Below are 13142 nucleotides of genomic sequence, written 5' to 3'. Positions count from 1 at the left end.
TTATTAACTGAAAATTCAATAGAATAGGTTGATTTTTGTATAGTTTCCTAATTATTTAAAGTTTACTATGCATAAATATGCTTAATAATCTTAAGATATTTTGTTAGACTCAAAGAGCATTACGTTTTCAAAGCAAAATAACTGAAGTGGTGGCAAGAAATAAAAGACCAAATAATTTTATCTTCTAACAAAAAATTTTGCTTCAATGAGTTCAAGTATCAATACAGAGTAATACATTAATTAAGAGTACAAACACAAAAACAGGTACCTGTGTTTTCACTAAATGCAACATGAAATATGTAAAAAAATTACAGTTGGTGCAAATATAGTACCTTCACAGGAAAATAATTTGAAGTAGTAGCAACGGACTTTGCAACAAAAAAAAGAAGCTAAAAACCCAAGCCACGAGAGTTCATTACATTAAAACAATGTCAGATAAAAACAAAAACAAAACAAGAAAACCCCACATAATGTCAGATAAATGACAGCCAGAGAAAGAAAATTATAATATCTCTTCAAAACGCTGCTAGGACATTGTTAGACACAGAGGAATACTTTATGTGATCCCTCAAAAGAACTCAAGGCTTTCATTAATCTAAGAATTTGCAATGGAGAAATAAGTTTAGTCAGTGAACAGACTTGATTATTCAAGTGGCTTCTCACTGTTGGTCTTTATTTTAGCTAGCAGATGCTTTTAGTGAAAAGAAAATTTCTATCAGCAAGCCTTTAGATGGGTTTTGGCTGGTGGAATTTCTAAGATGGCAAATTACACTCATACCTAATTATGATTACTCAATTTTTTAAACTTTACAAAAAGGTGACACTAAGAGTGAGAGTCCAAAATATTATATAAGACTGCTTGTAAAACAATCTATGCTTTTATTTGAGAGAGAGAGCACGAGCACGTGTGAGGGCAGGGTTGGGGGGGAGGAGGAAGAGGGAGAGAGACAGAATATCAAGCAGGCTCCCTGATGATTGCAGAGCCGCACACCAGGCTTGATCCCATGACCCCGAGATCATGCCCTGAGGGGAAATTAAGAGTTGACGTTTAACCAACTGAGTCACCTGGCACCCCCTCTATGCAATATTGTTTTTCAAAAAGGGGGGATATGAAAAAAAGCTGAGAGGTTTAATGGAAAAGACAGACTTTGAAGTTCTCTTCAGCTCAGTTTGAATTATGAAATAATCACTGAGTAGGCCACCTTGAATTTCAGTGTCTTCACCTATAGAATGGGCATCCTAATATTTACCTTATTAAATCTGAGGGTTTTAATAAAATATAGAGTATACAAAATGGCTACTATTATGCCCAGTTCTTAGCAAGTAGATACGCACTTGTCAAAGTAAAAAACAGCACTAGGATGGTGAATCTGAAATCCACAGAATAAGCAGTCAATTTTTTTTTTAAATGCTTGGGATCCAAATGACCTCAGAAGAGCCAAAAGTGGGGGTAGAGAACCCAAGAGTTCTTTTTGGGGGGGGGCAGTAGTTTCTTAGCTGCGTTACAACCATTATTACCACATAACAGTGGTAGTGGAGCATATATTCTCAGAGTAAATAACCTGCTTCCTTTTCATTTGGTAATATTGAGCAATCTTCTTAACTCTTCACTACCTTGCTCCTGGCTGAGCAGAGGAGCCCATAATTTCAAATCATTAACTGGAATTCCAACAAGTGGTTCCACAATCAAATGGAAGATCTATTCAAAATGTGCACTTTTCTTTTCAAAATATTCTTGGGCTGAGTTGGCTTCATGGCCTCACAGAATGAGTAGGTACCTAATAAGTGGGACTTCAGGAACAAAAAAGAAACCTCATGCTCCCTAAAACATCTCCCCATTGTCTTGTTGGTACTGGAAGTTCTTTGAACTAGAGAGATGCCTTTTATTTTGTATTTGGTGCCAAGCTACATGCTGACTTAAGTTTAAAGTGAAGAACAGAAATCTTTTCCTTGAAGTCTAAGTGATAGGATGAGGAAGGAAAGAGGAGGGACTGAAAAATGAAGATGGTGCAGTCACTCTGGAAAACAGTACGGAGGTTCCTCAAAAAGTTAAAACCAGAACTACCCTATGATCCAGCAATTACACTACTAGGTATTTACCAAAAGAATACAAAAATACAAATTCAAAGGGATACATGCATCCCTATGTTTATAGCAGCATTATCTACAAGAGCCAAATTATGGAAACAGCCCAATTGTCCATCAATTGATGAATGGATAAAGAAGATGTGCACACACACACACACACACACACACACACACACACTGGACTATTATTCAGCCATAAAAAGAATGAAATCTTGCCATTTGTAATGATGTGGATGGAGCTAGAGAGTATTACGCTAAGTGAAATAAGCCAGTCAGGGAAAGACAAATACCATATGATTTCACTCATAGGTGGAATTTAAGAAACAAGGCAAACAAGCAAAGGGGAAAAAAGAGAAAGAGGCAAACGAAGAAACAGACTCTGATGGTTACCAGAGGGGAGGTGGTAGGGGATGGGTGAAATAGGTGATGGGGATTAAGAAGTGTACTTGTGATGAGTGCAGGATGACGTATGGAAGTGTTAAATGCCTATACTGTACACATGCAACTAATATTACACTGTATGTTAACTAACTGGAATTAATATAAAAACTTAAAAAAAAAATTAAGTTGGGTAAGGGATATAATGAGCAAAATAATAGAGCCCAAGGAAGAATTTCACCTCCTTCACAGTTGTGCCTGAGATAGAAATGGTGGTATGGAACCCTTTTAACCAGAATTGGTAACTGAAACTCTGAAAAAACTTTACTGAAAGAGGATCAACAATATATAATATGCTATTTATATAAAACACATACATACATGTCAATACCATATATTTTCTAGGTATATATAAATATACCAAATACATATCTGGAAGATACATACCAAGCTGATAACAATTTTTTTTTCTTCTGGAGAAATGGACAGATTTGGGGACAGATCAACTTATTCAAAAATATTTTCATTTCTTTGGAGATGTAGTCATATATTGCTATGTAATATGCATTTTAATAATTAAATTAAGTAAAATTAAAGAAAGGTAATCTAAAATGTGATAGTTCAACTATTGGAAAGTTCCACCACATGCCAAGAAGTCTAAACGAAGGCCTTCCCAACTAATATCTACTTAATAAGTTTTTATTTAGTACCAACCTGATGCATAAAATTAACAGCATTTTTTTAAAAGATTTTATTTATTTATTTGACAGAGATAGAAACAGCCAGCAAGAGAGGGAACATAAGCAGGGGGAGTGGGAGAGGAAGAAGCAGGCTCCCAGCGGAGGAGCCTGATGTGGGGCTCGATCCCAGAATGCCAGAATCACGCCCTGAGCTGAAGGCAGATGCTTAACGACTGAGCCACCCAGGCACCCCATCAACAAACAGCATTTTTATGATACTTACAGGTAAATACAGAGCTGGGGGAGTTATCACGGGGCCTAACTCTCTCATTTAGAATCTAAGAAGCCTAATAAATATAATCCCAGAGTTTACAACAGAGGTGTGTACATTGCACCTCACTCCACTCCATCCCACCTGCCCCATTTCTTAAACTTTCTGAACTGACAAAGGTTTGTAACAGTCAGATATCAAACCTGTATACTAAAGAAAAGAGCTAATCTTATTATACCAATTTTATTAAATTATGTCAAAGTCAATTTCTAAATTCCCTAATCCTTGGATGCAAAGTACAGAGGCATAAGATGAAGCACAGCTGCAGCTGTCACAAGATTTGTTCGTGATGTAGACGAACAAAGGAAGCTAAGTCACTGGAAGTAGTAAGGTGATGAGAATGCTGAAGTCTGATTTTTAAAAAAACAATTAAAATGGTTTGTCATTATTTCCTTGATTCTACTTCATTTATATTTCTAAAACATTTTTAGCCATTGGGGAAATTAATGTATATCTTGCTAGAACAGTGCAGCTATTCTGAATTATAGCTGATTTCTTTAGTCCTGGAGCAATTAAAGTTTCTTTCTATTACAAAAGGAACCTCTGAGCATGAAGGTATTTTTACACAGCTGTACCTCAGAATGCATGATGAAAATATAATAAAGCAATGGAATTAGATTCTGAAAAGAATGAACTGGCCTAAGTTCGGATCATAAACCAACACTATAAATCTGTGTCATTTACAAAAACAATTAGCCATGCTAGCAGAACAGACTTCTATTTCTTTACAGAAATCCATGGACAGGGAGATTACAAATAAACAAACACCTGATGAAACAGTACACAATAACAAATTGGAAGCAAGATGTAAAAGTGGCCTTAAAGAGAATCCTAACATTGAGAGACATGAGGATGCTATTTTTTAATAATTTTATTTACAGTTACATAAATAAATGAGAACAGACTACATCTGGTTTGACAGACTACATGCAATTATTTTGTCTTAGAAGATCTGTGATGAAATATTGAAGAACCATTCAGATTTAGAAAAATTTGTCAGGGAACAATTGCCCAAAATGTGGTTAAAATCAGTATTGGTTTTTCAAAAAAATTATTAGCAATGAAAAAGGTACAAAAAAAGCAGAATATGTTCAGGACAGAGATTGCTAAAGTGAAATAAAAGCAATTAAGAGAGTTTTATTTTATTTATTTTACTTATTTTAAATTTTTATTCAAGTATAATTCACAGTATTATATTAGTTTCAGGTGTATGATATAATGATTCAACAACTTCTATACATTATTAAGTGCTCATCATGAGAAATATACTTTTAATCCCCTTCACCTATTTCACCCATCCCCCCCACCTCCCTTTTGGCAACCACCAGTTTGTTCTCTATGTTTAAGAGTCTGTTTTTTTTTTTTTTGTCTTTCTCTCTTTTTTTTTTTTTTCGTTTCTTAAATTCCATATATGAATGAAATCATATGGTATGTGTCTTTCTCTGGATTTCTTTACTTAGCATTATTCCCGCTAGATCCATCCATGTTGCTGAAAATGGCAAAATTTCATTCTCTTTAATGCCTGATTAATATTCCATTGTGTATATATATAACCACTTTTTCTTGTTCCATTCATCTATTGATGGACATCTGGGTTGCTTCAGCATCTTGGCTATTTTAAATAATGTTGCAAGAAACATAGGGGTGCATATACCTTTTCAAATTCATGTTTTCATTTCCTCTGGGTAAATACCCAGTCATGGAATTACTGGATCATATGATAATCCTACTTTTAATTTTTTGAGGAACTTCCATATTGCTTTCCATAGTGACTGCACCAATTTACATTCCACCAACAGTGCAAGAGGGTTCCTTTTCCTCCACATCTTCGCCAACACCTGTCATTTCTTGTGTTTTTTATTTTAGCCATTCTGACAGGTGTAACGTAATATCTCATTGTGGTTTTTATTTGCATTTCCCTGATGATGAGTGATGTTGAGCATCTTTTCATGTGTTTGTTGGCCACCTGCTATGTCTTCTTTGGAAAAATGTCTACTCAGGTCCCTGCCCATTTTTAATTGGATTATTTATTTTTGGGGGGTTGAGTTGTCCAAGTTTTTTATATATTTAGGATATTAACCCATTATGAGATATATCATTTGCAAATATCTTCTCCCATTCAGAAGGTTGTTTTTTTGTTTTGTTGATGGTTTCCTTCACTGTACAAAAGCCTTTTATTTTGGTGTAGTTCCAATAGTTTAATTTTGCTTTTGTTTCCCTTGCCAAAGAAGACATATCTAAGAAAAGTGTTTTTTTATGGCTCATGTCAAAGAGATTACTGCCTATGCTTTCTTTTAAGAATTTTATGCTTTCAGGACTCAGATTTAGGTCTATAATCCATTTTGAGTTTATTTTTGTGTATGATGTAAGAAAGTAGTTCAGCTTCATTCTCAGTTTTCCATCATTTGTTGAAGAGACTATCTTTTTTCCCATTGTATATACACTTGCCCACTTTGTCCTACTTTTTGCCACTTTAATTGTTATGTGTCTTGGTGTGGACCCCTTTGGGCTGGTATTGTTGGGGGCTCCCTGTGCCTCCTGAATCTGGATATCTGTTTCCTTCCCCAGATTAGAGAAGTTTTCAGGCATTATTTCTTCAAATAAAATTTTGTCTCCTTTTCTCTCTCTTCTCCTTCTGGGATCCTTATAATCTGAACATTATTATGCTGGATGTAGCTGAGTTCTCTTACCTTTTCTAATTTTTTATTATTCTTTTCTGTTTTTACTTTTTAGCTTGGTTGCTTTCCATTACTCTGTCTTCTGGCTTGCTGATCTATTTTTCTGCTTCCTCTAGTCTACTACTTATTCCCTCTGGTGCACTTTTAATTTCAGTTATTGAGTTCTTCATCTCTGATTGGTTCTCTTCTATATTTTCTATCTCTTTGTTGAATGTCTCACTGAGATCCTCCACTCTTTTCTCAAGTCCAGTAAGATTCTTTCTTTATTGCTGTTACTTTGAATTTTCTATCCAGCATATTGCTTATCTCCATTTCATTTAGTTGTTTTGCTGTGATTTTGTCCTGTTCTTTCATTTGGGACATATTCCTCTGACTCTTCTTTTTGTCCAACTTTCTGTGTTTGTTTCAATGCATTAGGAAAGTCAGCTACATCTCCTGATCTTTAAAGTAGTGGCCTTATGAAGAAGAGATTCTGTGGTGCCCTGTAGCACAGTATCCCCTGTTCACCAGAACCTGGCATTTCAGCAGTGTCTCCTAAGTATGTTGTATGCACCCTACCATTGTGGTTGAGACATATTTGCTTTCAGTCTTGTCATCTGCAATGGCACTTTCTGCCTGCTGTGGGCAGTTTGGTCCCCGTGCTGCTAAATGGCCAGTTTTCAGCCATCTTGGGCTTATAGTTGGGTCAGACCAGATGCTGCCTTCAGTCTAGTACTGGGGTCACAGGGAACTGTAGGATGCTCTTCCTGTGTTGTCTCCTGAGAGGCTTTTATTGGTAGGCAGAGCCAGCAATCAGATCAGTTGTCTGCTCCCAGCCCATTGCTGGGGTTGTAGTTGAACTGGTATATGTGGTTATCTCCCACAGGGCAAAAGTCCCTTTGGAGTGATGCTGGTCACTGTCAGGGCTGCTTGCAGAATGAGACATGTCAGGTGCTGCTTGGAGGGACCCCTACACAGTGGTGTGGGTTGGATGGGGGAAGTCTACAGAAGAATGCAGGGGTAGGGCGTGCTGTGTTAGCAAGCTAGTAGGTAGGTGTTTCTGCTGGATCCTGCAGGTGTCCTAGTATCTAGGCTGGGCAGGCGGAAGAGAAATGGCACCTATCAGCTTTTTTGTTCTCGGAGAAGTCTCATAAGGACCCCTACCCCACCAGTGCATGTTTTGAGACTAGTAAATAAATCTTGTATACCCCAGGTACTTTCAAACTGTTCCTTCTATGCTGCATCTTAGAGGTGCTGTTTGTTATCCTGGCTCTTTAACCATGGGGACTCAGTTTCCTATTGCCCTCCAGCACTCCTAGCTAATTTTTAAAGTTCCTGGTGTTAAACCCCACTGATTGTAAAAACTTGTGAAGTTAAGCCTGTCTGGTTTTCAAAGCCAAAAGTTTTGGGGACTTGTTTTCCCAGTGTAGGCCCCCCATGTCTGCGGTGTCTGGTGTGGGATATATTCCTTTCCCTTCTCCATTCTTGTGGTATCCCCCATTGTGGTCAATCTCTCAGGTCAATTTGGTTTTTGACTGGAACTCTGACCTTCCTACCATTTTTAATATGGCCTCCTCCCTACAATTAGCTGTGAACAGTCTATTTGGCCAGCGTTCAGTTCATTTCCTGGGTTAGTTCAACTGATATGTCTGTTATCTAGGTGTGACCAAGGGATGAGGTGAGCTTAGGATCCTCTTACACTGCCATCTTCTCAAACAGTACCACACAGAACTTTAAATTCATGGAATAAAATACATGAGCTTTATATCCAGATGGTTTGGAATCTCATTATTGGCCGCTTATTAGCTGTGTCATCTTGGGGAAATTGCTGAACCTTCTGAGTTTCTTTGTATGTAAAATGCGTGCAGTGATGCCCCTCCTTGAAGTTCTGTTGTAAAAACTGGCAATAATGTCGCCCAGCATGGAGCAGACACTCAGTCAATGGTATTTCATCATCAATCTTTCATTGACAGATAAAGTGAAGTCCACAGTCTATCTAAGCTCACTCGGCTGATGAGTGACAGAACAAGGCCCCATCATCTACCACTGCTGATTCCCAAGTCAGTATGATTTCTTCTGTACATCCAATCTGACTCTCAGCCATTTTCTTGTCCAAAGGAACAGAATTACATATGATATAATGACAAAAACATGTAGCACTACTACAGCATTTTAAAATAAATTGCAAGTAAGGAGTTTGGTTCAAATGTTATTTAAAAAGTTACTATTCAATTTAAAATTCTTCACAGTTTTACGCAAAACATTAGAAGAAATTGATATATTACCTTAACTAGGAATTATGTCTAATTTCTAAAAGCTCACAAGAAAGCCCATTTTCACATAATTTGATAATTTGTAGTTGAACTATTTAAGAACTTTTGGAACAACTAATTTACACAAAAATAAGGTCCAGAGTAACATATATATAGTTTCATGTTCTTTAAAACAGTATAGCACACTAAATTTAAAAAATCAGTGATAATTTTATAGATGTGAAATTAGAAATAAGTCATTCATTATTAATTATGATTCACCAATTACTGTGACACAGAAACATCTAATAGTTGCTTTTGTAGGATTTACATAAGATACTTGCCCATTTGCTTAGCTTTATTTCAGATAACGTAAACACATACAGGTATTTCCCCCTCTTACCCCCGAAATGGCTCATCTTTCAGAATTCACTGTCTGATATTATGGCTCAAAGTTGCTATCACAGCAAGTGCAGAGACGCAGACTAACAGATACATGAGAGGAAGCATTTTGGATACACTTTACTCAGCTAAGCTCATCCCTCGTGCTTATGTCCTCAACAACTTAATACCAAAGCTCTTCATATCAGACTTCTTCCCACCTCTCAGTACCTCTCCTCTGCTAAGATGCCACTAGAATGCATTCCTTAAATGTAGATGATCATGTCCTTATTTGTCCCCATTTTTCCCATCGTTTCCTTACAAAAAATTGCTTTTACTTCTCTGTAATCTATTTGCAAACTTCAATTCTCTTTTTCTTTCGATACTAATAAGCAGAGCAATTCATATTTCACATAATGGAGATAAATTCTCTAAGTATCAAAAAAGCATACACAAGTGAAGTACACAAACTAAAGAATCTCCCCTTGAGAAGGATTACTGTACATCCTCAAATAAAGTGGCATGAAATTATTGAAACAAAATATGGCATTTACTTAGATTTCTATTATTGATTGAAAGCTATTGAGATTGATATATTTTCAAATAAAAAGTTGTTAAGTGAAAGAACTATAAATTCCTCCTCATGAAGAATCCTAACGGTGATAACAAAATATAAAATATTAAGTAGTTTAAAAGATAATAAGGTAAAGCACTTTCCGTCTTTGAATAATCAACCAGTCTTTGTTATAGAGATGAATTCAAACATCATTTAGTTTGACATCAATCATTTTTTAAATATAAATGTATTTTATACTTGTAGAAATTCAAGTAACTTCACAAATCATTGCTCAGTTTTACCTAATTGCTAAGTAGCAACAGATCACAGCAGTCTTTCTTCATCATTTGAACACTGTCTAATCTCAGAATTTTTTTTTTCCTTTTTCAATTGGTATGTTGAAAACTGTGATCTGCAGGGTACCTACTTTAAAATACTACTGTTCACCGATGGGGCACTTGGATAGTTCAGTCGGTTGAGTGGCCCTGACTCTTGATGTCGGCTCAGGTCTGATCTCGGGTCCTGGGATGGAGCCCTGCAGCAGGCTCTGTGCTCAGCAGGGAGTCTGCTTGAGTATTCTCTCTCTCTCTTCCTCTGTCCCTCCCTCTATTCATGCTCTTTCTTTCTAAAATAAATTAATAAATCTTTAAACAAACAAACAAAAAGCAAATAAAGTTAACTACTGCTCACAGACAGCCAACAGAACCCATCAAATATTAGGCAGACAACATCAACATCTCTTCATTTCCTTGTTTAAGAAAAAAACAATGTGAGAGAAGAACAGAACTGCTCAGAACTGGTAAGCTTGTCTTTGACACATTGTCTGTCTTCTATAGCATGTTTGGAAGTACATGGAATGACTAGACAAAGTGTAAAACAAGGAGACATTTCATACTTTGTCTGATATTAGGAATAGTCTAAAAATGCTAAGACTTGTTTATGTTCCTTATGCTCCACATTAACACAAAAGTTTCACTTCTGATTGGAGGGAGTTAAGATGGTGGAGGAGTAGGAGACCCCTTTTTCAGCCAGTCCCCTGAGTCGAGTTGGATAGTTACCAGACGAGCCTGAACATCCACAGAATCAGCCTGAGATGCAGGAAGATACATCTGGATCTCTACAAATGAACATCTCCAGCGCTGAGTATTGAGGTATGAAGCAGGGAGCCGTGAAACCGCGCACAGATATCAGAAGATAAACAGAAGGGGAAGGGAGCCACCGCACTGGGGCGCTGGGAAGCGGTAGCCGCCTGCACGGGGGAGCGGGCGGACTTGCAGACCGCCACCTGCGAGAGAGCAGACTGAGACCGTGAGCCGGGAATGCGCGCGACCAGACTGAAAACCGGAGCTCCAGTGCGCTCACCAGAACCAGACTGAGACCGGGAGCTCCGGGAGCATGCGGGGGCGGCTGACGGCTGGCGGTGTTAGAAACACAAAGGACAGAGATGGGCCGGCCCTGGAAGTGAGGGCTGGGACGCCGAGGATGGGGCGCACATCCGGGATGTTGCAGGGTTGAGCGGCACCAACAGAATCATAGTTAAAGTGGCCAGAACATCAATGGAGAAAGGTCCGCGATCCCTCTGTTCTCTGACAGAGGCTGAGATTCGGCCACTGTTGCTCTGACTCTCAGAAGAGGCACAGCAAACTGCCAGGGAAAGCCGCCAGAGAACAAAAGCCTGGAAATACCGGCTCACAGTGTGCCTATTCCCCCCACACACAGGGGACACGGAGACTCTACCCACACAGGGTTGCCTGAGTATCGGCGAGGCAGGCCCCTCCCCCAGAAGGCAGGCTGAAAAATCAAGAAGCCCACATCCCTAGGATCCCTATAAAAAAAGGGCGCACGGCCTGGGTCCCAGTCAATAATTTGGGCTCTGGACAACCCTGCAACCTCTCCTCAGCAGAATGACGAAAAGGAGAAGTCCCCCCCAGCATAGAAAAGACAATGAGTCTGTGGCCTCTGCCACAGAACTAATGGATATGGATATAACCAAATTGTCAGAAATGGAATTCAGAGTAACAATGGTCAAGATGATGTGTAGACTTGAAAAAAGTATTAATGAAAATGTTAATGAGAATATAAAATCTCTAAGGGTGGAAATGGGAGCGAATCTGCAGAAATTAAAAATTCTATGAGCCAAATGCAGTCAAAACTAGAGGCACTGACAGCCAAGGTGAATAAGGCAGAAGAACGTATCAGCGAATCAGAGGATGGGTTAGTAGAAGAGAAAGCTAAAATAGAATCTGGACTCAAAAAAATCCATTCTCACGAATGTAGGTTACGTGAGATTACTGGCTCAATGAAACGTTCCAATGTCAGAATCATCAGCATCCCCGTGGGGGTGGAAAAAAACAGAGGTCTAGAAGAGATATTTGAACAAATTGTAGCTGAAAACATCCCTAATTTAGCAAGGGAAGCAAAAACCCGTGTCCAAGAGGCAGAGAGGACCCCTCCCAAGCTCAACCATGACAAACCTACGCCATGTCACGTCATAGTGCATTTCGCAAATATTAGATCCAAGGATACAGTATTGAAAGCAGCCAGGGCAAAGAAATTTCTCACGTACCAAGGCAAAGGTATCACAATTATGTCAGACCTGTCTACACAGACCTGGAATGAGAGAAAGGGTGGGGGGGGGGCATTTTTAAAGCTCTTTCAGAGAAAAACATGCAGCCAAGGATATTTTATCCAGCGAGGCTGTCATTCAGAAATGATGGAGAAATAAAGACCTTCCAGAATTGACAGTCATTGATCAATTTCGTAACCACGAAACCAGCCCTACAGGAGATATTACGGGGGGTTCTATAAAGGTAAAAAGGCCCCAAGAGTGATACAGAACAGAAAGTCACAACTGATAGAAACAAAGACTTTACTGGCAACATGGCATCATTAAAATCATATCTCTCAATAATCAGTCTCAACGTAAATGGCCTAAATGCTCCCATAAAAACGCCACAGGGTTGCAGATTGGATAAAAAGACATAATCCATCCATTTGCTGTCTACAAGAGACTTATTTTGAACCTAAAGATACATTCAGACTGAAAGTAAAGGGATGGAATATCATCTTTCACGCCAATGGACCTCAAAAGAAAGCTGGGGTAGCAATTCTTATATCAGACAGATTGGATTTTAAACTAAAGACTATAGTTAGAGACACAGAAGGGCACTATATTTTTCTTAAAGGATGTATCCAACAAGTGGATATGACAATTATAAATATATATGCCCCCAACAGGGGAGCAGCAAGATACACAAGCCAACTCTTAACCACAATAAAGAGACATATAGATAAAAATACACTAATAGTAAGGGACCTCAACACTCCACTATCAGCAATAGACAGATCACCTAAGCAAGAAATCAGCAAAGAAACAAAAGCTTTGAATGCCATACTCGACGAGTTGGACCTCATAGATATATATAGAACACTACACCCAAGAACCAAAGAATACTCATTCTAGTCTAATGCCCATGGAACATTCTCAAGAATAGACCATGTTCTGGGTCACAAAACAGGTCTCAATCAATACCAAAGACTGAAATTATCCCCTGCATATTCTCAGACCACAACGCTTTGAAATTGGAACTCAACCACAAGGAAAAATTTGGAAGAAATTCAAACACTTGGAGACTAAAAACCATCCTGCTCAGGAATGATTCGATAAACCAGGAAATCAAAAATCAATTTAAACAATTTATGGAGACCAATGAGAATGAAAACACAATGGTCCAAAACCTATGGGATGCTGCAAAGGCAGTCCTAAGTGGGAAATACATAGCCATCCAAGCCTCACTCAAAAGAATAGAAAAATCTAAA

At 38.3% G+C, this 13142-nt stretch overlaps 1 protein-coding gene across 1 annotated transcript in view; it reads right to left on the bottom strand.

The window, feature by feature from the left end:
* Positions 1 to 13142, bottom strand: part of GPR158 (G protein-coupled receptor 158) — a 434171-nt gene that overhangs the window by 132051 nt on the left and 288978 nt on the right. The gene's annotated exons all lie outside the window — the stretch shown is intronic.

Source organism: Ursus maritimus, unplaced genomic scaffold (assembly GCF_017311325.1).
Source record: "Ursus maritimus isolate PB19 unplaced genomic scaffold, ASM1731132v1 scaffold_31, whole genome shotgun sequence".
In the NCBI taxonomy this organism is placed as follows: Eukaryota; Metazoa; Chordata; class Mammalia; order Carnivora; family Ursidae; genus Ursus; species Ursus maritimus.
The sequence above is the reverse complement of the archived record's forward strand: the minus strand, read 5'-3'. Positions and strand labels throughout refer to the sequence as shown.